The sequence below is a fragment of the Pinus tabuliformis genome, chromosome 4_2, assembly GCF_031772625.1.
Source record: "Pinus tabuliformis cultivar Carrire ecotype Pingquan chromosome 4_2, CPIR1, whole genome shotgun sequence".
Classification (NCBI taxonomy): Eukaryota; Viridiplantae; Streptophyta; class Pinopsida; order Pinales; family Pinaceae; genus Pinus; species Pinus tabuliformis.
In genome coordinates this window covers 728674729-728686520 of record NC_142304.1, presented here as the reverse complement: position 1 = coordinate 728686520, position 11792 = coordinate 728674729, and positions in this window count along the sequence as shown.

The window sequence follows — 11792 nt, the reverse complement described above, 5'->3', positions numbered from 1 at the left end:
TGGAAAAACCCTTCAACGGAACGTCAAATTCCCTGAGTAACCCGGATCACCGAACCCCGAACTTTTTTGCTAGTGCGGATGAACTGATGGTTGGAAATATTAATTTCAATTACCGCGTTAAACATCTTGAGAGCAACCATATTCTTCATATCTGTGTGAAGATGGAAGGACTGAAACCACAATAGAAGTACTGGGCGAACCATTTCGAAAAACAACAAAGAATTTAAGGCATTTAATGTATTTTGGTAAATAAACATGGGCTTGCATTCATTTTTCAACTATAGTTCACACTCCACAAGCCTCTGCCGGATTCTGATCACACTCAACAACAGTTACTATGTTTCGTGTGTTATTCTTGGTGAATTAAAAATCTCTCTAAACCTTATTTTTACTTGGTGAATGAGCGGCAGTGTCATGTGAATATATTTTCATGTTTTAAAATTCAATTCTAGATTTTTTTATTGTGTTATTCTAAAATTTAGACTCTTTTACTTCATTTTTTTTTGTCGTAAGTGAACACTATGTTTTTAAGTCTCTGTGTAGTTGTAAGTGACTGTGTTTTTAAGTCTCTGTGTAGCTGCGCGAAATCTAGCGACCCCGCGAAAATATCTTCGCCAAATAATTCTACTGTGACTCTCCGCGTAAATTCTGTTTAATTTATTTTTTCAACACTGATGCCAAACCTCGTCGAGATATTGGTGAAGGGCGATTTAATCCGGATTACCTGGTCTTATTTTTGACAAATAATGGATGAATCTGGCACGGAGCTAAGGTTTACCGCACATGGTGCACACTTCCACATCTTTGACATGAATATTTGGATCCGGATTTGAAAGGAGGAATAAGAAGAAATTAATCAAGTGAATTAAAAATACTTTCGTAAAGTTTGTATATTAAAATAATCGTTTATTGGTGTCAATATAAACAAAAGTATTTTGTAAATTTTGGGTATTAAAAAGTACTTTTGTAAATTTTGTGTATTAGAAATTTATGGGTATAAACATGAACAAAATGGTATATGGATTAAATGGTAAACCTTTCAGAATTAAGCTGACACATCTACGACAATTCAAAAGAAGTTCAATACTTCAAGTAAATGTTGGACTGAGATGAGGTGGGGGCCTTAGCATTAAGGTCCAACAATGTAAAGGTTAGATATCATTTTGGGATTCAACTGCGTTAAGTAGGTCATTCACGTATGACCATTTCCATGAGAGGTAGTCGTAACTGACTAATTTCTCATGATTTTTGAATAGTTCACAAAGGTTGCGCATCATCTTCCAATGGACAAAACTCGTTTGTTATAATGTTTGGTGATACGTCCGCATACTTAAAATATTAAATAATAATATTGATTTTCGAATTAATTAATTGTAATTTCGTTGGCATCATATCCATATCCATGATTATGCAAACAACAATAAGATTTCATTTTAACATAATTTATTTCACTAGACATCTTATAACAAGCTAGTATTAATGGAAAAAAATGACTTTATTAATTAGCAAACTGAAAATACTGCACTTTTTTTTTGTTATAATATTCGATTTTTGATTTTTATTAATTTCCAAAATAGAACAAAAATACAATTGACGTTCAGTGAAGCACAAAGTTGAACTGGTTAAGAAACCAAAATGTTATTGTTTATAGAGTTGAATAGCAACCACTTGATGAAGCATTGTTCTAGCATGGTGGTTGTAGACCATACCCAGAGAAAAAAGAACTGTAAACACGAACCAAAAATGATTTGCTCACTAGTTACATGTACCATACATAGAAAAAGATGACCAAGAATAAACATAAGACAACTATCGACTATGAAACTGTAAAACATAAAAGTAGCTCCTAGCATGATAAAAACTGATAATGGTTGAAATTTCAATCATCCAAAAGGATCACGTAAATATCTGGTGAGGAGGTTGCACTGATCATGATAGCAAGATGAGTGTTTATCACAAGGTCTTTGTTCTGTAGTGCAGTGAAGTGAGTTTCTAAATCTGAGATATGTATTATTCCATTTTGTTCAGGCGAACAACAATGTTGTCCATATCATAACGAATATCCCTGATTATCCTCTTTATCTCTTCCTGACTCACGAAGATTTTATAGTTATCTACCTTTTTTTAACCCGACACCATGTAAAGCAGAGTTTCCATCTCCATGTGTGTTGAAATGGAGTGCATGAAGTACAGTCTTCTCTTACGAATTTTTCCTGGGTTTGGTACCCATTTGGTTTTAGTAGTGCAAACTTCAGAGTCAGAGTAGTACAAACGATCACCAAATTATTTAGCCTCAAGGGTGTGGATTTCGTTACGCACCTCCATTGGAACAACATAAAAAAGGTTCGCAACCGACTCCCAACCAAAGAGTCGTCAATTTCTAGAGGAGGATGCTCCTATTGTGCCACCCCTTAGACTGACTCATTGTTGATATGGGGCCGTACTAAATTAGTGACTACAAGAAAATTTGAGATTAACTTTAAACAACCCATAGAGTTGACTATAGTGCATGACAGGGGGAGATCTTGCGTCTATTGGCCAAAATAAAAAATTATTTTCAGCGAAAAGATGTGTGCGTTACTAGAAACGCAACATAGATGTCATCAAGTTACCATCGAGAAAGTGGCTTTAGAGGAAGATGAACACCAAGAATGATGAGGCGCACGACATAAAAATGTTTAAACCCTTCTAACTTCAATAATGTGTCATGGGAAATTCTATTGTAGACGCAACTAGAACCAAACGGAAAAAGACCCACTGTACCAAACTCTCGCGGCCAAGACTGGACAATTGAACGATATTCGAGAGAGTTCAATGGATTGAAGTTCTATAGAGGAGAGCACAATGACCAATTCGAACAAAGGACCCGACAATGAATTATGAAAGAATAAAATGAAAAACATTGGTTACTTCCACTTGAAATTGCAAAGACCATTGTAAATTGATGAACTACAGGATCCCTACGCGGGTATGAAAAACACATAAATAACACATTCGTAACTATGACCAACTAGATACCTTGACATCTTGAAACAAAGTGAGTATATAGCAAGGACCTGTTATGGTGTTCGGGCGGACCCTCAGAGGTTTGAGAACGGCACCAATGTAAATGAGTTACTACTTAAACTGAAGAAAAAAGGTGACAAATCACTAAGGGAACATGAACGATGCTCCAATGCATAACCTACATGCACTAAAATTGATATCCGCCACCCTGGGAATATCAATGATAATTGCCACCTTGAGACATCATACAAACCATTATATACCAACAAGCCTGATGTTGCCTTTACCAGACATAGAGCATGGTTAAAGCGATGCACCAAACAAACGCTAGGTGGGTTGTTTCTCCCAATTTTATGCCATCCCAAGGACCTCCATAATGGGGGTATCATTAATGTACCATGATCAACTGTCAGAAGGTATCAACATAATATCAAAACCCTCCAATAATTGCACCTTCATGCCTGCTTTGAATGAGCAGATAGAATGTCTCAACTGGTTGAAAATCTTGAATTCGCTTGTGCTCATCCATGTGAATTTATTATGAAAATCCTTCCTCCCTACAGAGGAATCACATAAAATAATTCCTTGCCACGCATATGACATCGTGATCCAAGTGGAGGCAATGGCTCACTCTCCAAGGAACTCCTCTCAATTAACCTAATAGTTTTGTTGCATGGTGCTCATTGCGAAGTAGAGAGAGTGGTCGTCAGAGAACATGTACTTTCATTTAGCTGGTGAGATTTATCCAGTGTGTGACCCTCATCGGGGATCAACTTGTGTACGTGTTTCCTCTCCTAGTCAAACCATTGTTTCATGTCTTGGATCAAGTCATGTTGCAACCATTCCAACCATTCCTCATCCATTGTTAATTCTTTCTCACAACCTCCCAAGTTGGCTAGATAGTCAACAACCTTGTTTCCTACCCTCTTAGTGTGCACTGGGACTATGTAGTCAAAAGTTAACAATAACTCCCTTATGTTATTGGAAGCTTCTCGAAGATGCCAACTATTGATAACCTTCTCTAGTAGATGACCTAGTTGGAATTTATGCACCATGTTAATATCTATTTTAGAATCCCCATGGAGATTTAACAACCTTATCCCCTTATGATATGCTATTTGTAAACCTTTCTCTAATGCCCAGAATTTGGCTACATCGTTGGTAGCCTCCTCACTTGAAAAAGCATAAACATGGATAGGATTTAATTTTTCATTTCACAGGATTCCTTCGAAGCCAACATCTCTAGGGTTACCCCTTGAGGCGCCATCAAAGCTCAAAGAGATAAATGATTACAGTAGATGTGTGACGAAGCTCGCCCCATTATGACCTATACTGTGACATATATGTGTAGAAGAGACTTTGTCCAATTCGAGTTGTAATTTTTGTAAAATAATCGCTTCGTCTTCAACTACAGATCCATTTCCTGTATCTGGTAAATGCACTAGTAGGGTTCCTATAACATTCCTATAAATGAGATCTTGCGCCACATCATAAGGTCTGCATTTATCTTCAAAAACCCCCATATTTCTCTCTTTCCACAACTTCCAAAAGGAGAGACCTATAATTAGATTCCATGCTTTCATTATCCATGGGTGCTTAAACTTAACCTCAAACCATTCCATAAAAAGACACTTGATTTCTATTGAATCGGGAAAATTTCGGTTGAATAGGTCGTAAACGAACTTCCATTTTGTTTGCAAAAAAGTGTAGGCAATGAGTAGATTACTTATTTTATCTTCCTTCGGCAGGCATAACGAGCATCTCAACGAGCCTTCAAAACCTACTTTTTTCCACCTAATCCAAATTTAGTGCTCTTCCTGTTGGGTGTGGAGCCTGATTATCTTCTGTATTCAAAGGTTTCAGCTAGATGTATACCCCAGGAAGACTGTACACCCCTCCACGTGGGGGTCCGGGGGCCAGCGATCCCCCGGTGGGGATTCCGGGGCAGTGCCTCCGAAGCTAAAAATAGATGTAAAATTGCCTTGTAAAAGTCTAGTAATTTCTAGTCAATATGGGCCATTCATTAGGTGGATGATCTGACGGTAGAAGTTATGTTTAATTTAGGGTTTTTTTCCCTAGAAGGCAACCCCTCACTATATATGAGGGAATTGTATTGCATCTATGCAAATCTGTATTCTGAGTGAGGAAGAGAGAGGAGATTGAGAGTGAAGAGGGTGTCACAACGGATCTGTTGTAGGTTGTATCTCTTCAGTTTGTTGGATAATATAATATAAAAGAAGGGCTGTCTGTTTCTCCGTGGATGTAGCCCAAACTGGGTGACCCACGTATATCTGTGTCTCTCTTGTTTTATGTGTTTTCTGTGTTTATATTTCTGCAATATTTTATGTGTTCCATTGCTCTGTAATATATAGTTTTCTAACAACTGGTATCAGACCGAACGTCTATTTGACTAATAAACTCATAGGAGAGAAGGGTTCCTCGTTCAAGTGGGAGCAATGGCGGAAGATGGTAGGTTTAGGGTTGAAAAATTCAACGGCCAAAACTATCAGCTGTGGAAGATGCAGATGGAAGATTATCTGTATCAGAGAGATCTGTACCTATAATTGAGTGGAAAGTCAAAGAAGCCGACAAGTATGACAGACACAGAATGGGATATTCTCGACAGAAAGGCACTTGGAACAATACGACTGTGCTTAGCGGTGTCGGGAGTGTTTAATATTTCAAAGGAAACGACAACACAGGGTTTAATGTCAGCATTGGCCAAACTATATGAAAAACCCTCAGCCTCAAATAAGGTATTTCTTATGAAGCATTTGTTTAATATGAAGATGTCAGAAGGTGGATCTATTGCAGACCATTTAAATGATTTTAATACAGTTACAAGTTACTTAAGTTTTGTAGGGGTAAATTTTGATGATGAAGTTAGGGCTCTGTTATTTATGTGCTCAATGCCAGAAATTTGGAATGGTTTAGTTATGGCCGTTAGTAGCTCTGTCTCTGGATCTAGTACTTTAAAGTTTTATGATGTTGTTGGTGCATCCTTAGCGAGGAAATGCGACGGAAAAGCTCCGGTGAGACATCAGGTAATTCTTTGACTGCAGAGACTAGGGGAAGAAAAATGGAAAGAGGAAAGAGCTCAGGATATCGTAGTAAGTCAAGAAAAGGTAGATCCAAGTCCAGATCAGGGATAGCGTGTTGGAAATGCGGGAAGAAAGGACACCTGAAGAAATATTGCAAGTCTCAGAAGGGAAAAGAAGGAGATGCGCAGCAAGAAAACAATCATGAAGCGAATGTAACAGGTGATGTGTTGCAAGATGCTTTGATTCTTTCATTAGAAAATATTATTGATGCCTGGGTGGTAGATTCATGGGCCTCATTCCATGCCACACCTGATAGGAAACATTTTCATGATTATGTTCAAGGAGATTTTGGACAGGTTTGATTGGGTGATGATAAACCCTGTAAAATCGTTGGAATGGGTACAATTTTCATAAAATAGCAAAATGGAAATCAGTGGCTATTGAAGGAGGTCAGGCATGTTCCAGATCTGAAGAAAAATCTGATTTCAACAGGGCAGTTGTGAGGTGAAGGTTGCGTAAGTACTTTCACAGATAAAACCTGGAAGGTCACCAAAGGAGCCCTGGTAATAACAAAAGGCGAAAAGGTTGGTACATTGTATTTATGCAATGGTATTTCTAATTATGTTAATGCTTTAACCTCTACAGGAGAAGATACGACATTGTGGCATCATAGGCTCGGGCACATGAGTGAAAAGGGGATGCAGATTCTTCACTCAAGAAATTTGTTGCCAGCTTTGAAGCATGTTGATTTAAAATTATGTGAGAATTGTGTTTATGGAAAACAGAAGAGAGTCATATTCCTTAGAGTTGGGAAGGAAAAGAAGAGCGAAAGATTAGAGCTTGTGCATACAGATGTATGGGGACCTGCTCAGGTATCATCTCTTGGTGGCTCTCGTTATTATGTTACCTTTATTGATGATGCAACCAGAAAAACTTGGATTTATTGTATTCGAAATAAATCTGATGTATTTGATACTTTCAAGAAATGGAAAGCTTTGATTGAAAATGATACAGGGAAAAGGTTTAAGTGTCTCAGATCAGATAATGGAGGTGAATATTGCAGCGAAGAGTTTGATAGGTACTGTTCAGAGAATGGAATTCGCATAGAGAAGACAGTTCTAGGAACACCACAAGAAAATGGTGTGTCAGAAAGGATGAACAAGACAATCATGGAGCGTGCAAGGTGCATGAGATTGCATGCTGGATTGCCTTTACAATTTTGGGCAAATGTTGTTTATCTAATAAATAGAGGGCCTTCAAGTTCCTTAGATGGTGGTATTCCAGAGGAGGCATGGACAAGTAAAAAGGTAAACCACTCATTTTTAAATACTTTTGTTTGTGAAGATTTTGTGCACATTAACAAAGAAAATAGAACAAAGCTTGAGGCAAAATCAAAGAAATGTACTTTTATTGGATATGGTGTTAATGATTTTGGTTATCGCTTATATGATTATGAAAATCAGAAAATCATTAGGAGCAGAGATGTAATATTCAATGAAAAGGTCTTGTATAAGAATCAGTTGCAGGAAAAGAAACAAGAAAAAGAAAACAGAGAATACACAGTGCTTGACGATATCACAGGAAAAGTGATGGTGCCTGAAAATCATAATGATCAACAGTCAGAACAACAACCACAACAGCAACAACCACTTCAAACACCTGAAAGTGGTGTTAGAAGATATACCAGGATAAGTAGACCCCATGAGTGATGCTCTCCTTCATTATATTATGTATTATTGATTGATTCTAGTGAACTAGAATGTTATGAAGAAGAAGTGCAAGTAGAAACCAAGAAGAAGTGGGAGCAAGCCATGAAAGAAGAGATGGATTCCTTAGCACATAACCAAACTTGGGACTTAGTTAGGTGACCTGTAGGTAAAACAACATTGCAGAATAAATGGGTTTACAGGTTGAAGGAAGAAGATGGAGGAAAACAGAGGTACAAAGCTAGACTTGTGGCGAAGGGGTTTGCACAGAAGAAAGGTATTGATTTTGATGAAATATTTTCTCATGTTGTTAAAATGACTTCAATCAGAACTATTTTAAGTCTAGTAGCAGTTGAAGATTTGCATCTTGAGAAGTTAGATGTAAAGACAACCTTTCTCCATGGGGATTTCGAGGAAGAGATATATATGCAGCAGCCACAAGGATATGAGGTAAAAGGGAAGGAGAAACTAGTGTGCAGGTTGAAGAAGAGCTTGTATGGCTTAAAACAGGCTCTAAGACAATGGTATCTAAAATTTGACAGGTTTATGTCTGAAAAAGGTTATACTAGATGTCACTCTGATCATTGTGTTTATCTCAAAAGGCAAAATGATGGCAACTATATTATATTGTTATTGTATGTAGATGACATGCATGTTGCAAGTTCTAACATGCAGGAAATAAATGTGCTCAAAAGGAAATTGGCAAACTCATTTGCAATGAAGGATTTGGGTGCTGCAAAACAAATCCTTGGTATGAGAATAACTAGAGACAGGAAGAATCGCAAATTAACATTGTCTCAAAGTGAGTACATAGAAAAGGTGTTGAAAGGGTTTAATATGCAGAACGTAAAACCAGTTAGTATACCTTTGGCTAGCCATTTCAAATTAAGTAAGGAGGCGTGTCCCAAGACTCAGGAAGAAATGGCTTATATGTCTAAAGTTCCATATGCATCAGCAGTTGGAAGCTTAATGTATGCAATGGTCTGCACAAGGCCTGATATTTCACATGCAGTGGGAGTTGTAAGCAGGTACATGAACAATCCAAGAAAAGAACATTGGATGGCAGTGAAGTGGATTCTCAAGTATTTGAGAGGTACCATAAATCAAGCATTATACTTTGGTGGTTCAAACATTGCTCTACAGGGATATGTTGATGCAGATATGGCAGGTGACAGAGATAACAGGAGGAGCACTATAGGATATGTGTTTACTGTAGGTGGAACACTTGTCAGTTGGATCTCAAAACTACAAAGTGTTTTTCACTCTCAACAATAGAAGCAGAATATGTTGCTGCTACAAAGGCTAGTAAAGAAATGATTTGGTTACAAAGGTTTCTGGATGAATTGGGTAAGAAGCAGGAGTTGGGCAGGTTATACAGTGACAGTCAGAGTGCCATACATCTTGAAAAGAACTCTGCATTTCATTCCAAGACTAAATATATACAGCTCAAGTACCATTTCGTACCGTCAGCATTAGAAGATGGACAGTTGAAGCTGGAAAAGATACAGACTAGCCAGAATCCTGCAGATATGTTAACAAAAGTTGTAATCAGGGAGAAACTGAAAATCTGCTCAGTTTCAATTTGTCTTCAAGTATTATGAAGAAGATGAGAAACAGTCAGGTCCAAAGTGGAGTCATTGTCTAGCAAATGAAGCAGTGGTGGAGTTCCTATAATCAGTCTCCAAGTGGGAGATTGTTTGGTGTGGAGCCCGATTATCTTCTGCATTCAAAGGTTTCAGTCGGATGTATACCCCAGTAAGACTGTACACCCCTCCACGCGGGGGTCTAGGGGCCAGCGGTCCCCCGGCGGGGGTTCGGGGGTAGCGCCCCCGAAGCTAAAAATATATGTAAAATTGCCTTGTAAAAATATAGTAATTTCTAGTCAATCTGGGCCGTTCATTAGGCGGATGATCTGATGGTAGAAGTTATGTTTAATTTAGGGTTTTTTTCCATATAAGGCAACCCCTCACTATATATGAGGGAATTGTATTGCATCTATGCATATCTGTATTCTAAGTGAGGAAGAGAGAGGATATTGAGAGTGAAGAGGGTGTTACAGCGGATCTGTTGTAGGTTGTATCTCTTCAATTTTCTGGATAATATAATATAAAAGAAGGGCTGGATGTTTCTCCGTGGATGTAGCCCAAACTGGGTGAACCACTTATATCTGTGTCTCTCTTGTTTTATGTGTTTTCTATGTTTATATTTCTGCAATATTTTATGTGTTCCATTGCTATGTAATATATAATTTTCTAACACTTCCCCATGCTATCATCCAAAGAAAAGTAGAGACTTTAGGCCATCCACCAAGATTCTAGATATAACCCCATGTACAATTATCCATCTTAGGTTGCAAGCGAAGTAATAGATAATACACTTCTTCTAAAGAAAAGGTCCCTGATTTTCGTTTTCCCTAGCGCAATATATCATTTTTGGAAGAGCTTATTATCCTTATATTTTGAAGGTGATTATTGAGTTTTTCCCATGGTAAAGATTTATTTGTGTTTTCCCAATCTATTTGAGTTTTCCATTGTCTCCAGTCATGAGGTGAATTCATGGGGTCCCATAAATATGCTACCTTTAAGTGTCCTTGAGATTGTGTCCACTCTTGTATTTCATGAAGAATTATTTTCTGATGGAGAGGGGGATATTATTGCCATGAATTCTCCCAAAAGGATGTAGTTTTACAGTCTCTAATCTCCCAAAGAGAAAATTCCTTCACCAAGGATTTTTCCCCATAAGCCCAGTTCCATATTGTTGAACCTTTTATCTATACATATGATTGCAACATGTCCACCTGTAGATTGAGAGACAAGTATTTGCGTTCCCAAATATTCTTCCAAACCTGATTACTTCCTTGCACCCATAACCACCACAAATTTATTGCATAATCTTTTATTATAAGAGAGGAATCTCTAAGACCTAAACCTCCATACAATTTCGGTAGGATCAATTTATCCCAATCGATCAAGGCTCACTTATGTGTTTTATCTAAGCCTCTCCATAAGAAATTGGTCCAAAGAGTTCTCAATGATTAGAAAATACTATCTAGGATTGGTATTAGTGAAAGTTGATAGCTCAAGAGTGCTTGGATAATTGCTTTTGTCATAACAATAGGACTACGAAAATTTAAAGATCTAAACACCCAACTATTCACTCTATGACGCGTATTCTCCAGTATCTCTAACCATGTGGAAGTTCTATGATAATTCACTACTATCGGTACTCCTAAATATTTAGTTGGTAGCATTCCTCTAGTGTATCCTACTTCATGACACAGATTTTGTTGCACTACTAAGTTCCAGGAAATTGAGGAAATATATATTTTTGTTTTGTCTTTGTTCACTTCAATCCCTGAGGCGGATATGAAGATTTGGAGAAGCCTCGCCATCCTTGCGATCTCTCGCCTTGTAGGTAAGCCGAACAATATTACATCATAAATAAACTGAAGGTGGGTGATTGGGAGTTCCTTCCCATACAATCGAAGACCATATATGTAGGCAACTTCGCCTTCTTTTTGAAACATTCTCCCAAGACCTTCCATAACTAAAATAAAATAAAGGGAGACAAAGAATCACCCTGCCTGATACCTCTGGAAGGATGAATGGTCTATGAGGGGGAGTCGTTAACCAAGATGCCATGAAAAATTGTGTAGATAAGGGAGCCCACCCAACCCAACCAATGCTCATAAAATCTGAAAGCTCGTAGAACTTGGAACAGAAAAGACCAGTGAATCCTATCATAAGATTTAAATAATTCAAATTTTAAGAGCATACTTGGGCGCTTATACTATTTTAATGAGTGGATTATTTATTGTACTACTATGATTCCATCCATCGTCTGTCGACCTTCAACAAAACCCATTTGAGATGGAGAAATCAAAGTTGGGAGCGACGGTTTCAGTCTATTCACTATCACTATGGAGATAATCTTGTAGATTACATAGTGATATATGTCTAAAGCCTTATCGGCTCTTTGTTTTGCTTATTTTTGGAACCAAATATATCAATGTTGCATTTAATGTTGGGACTATGCTCCT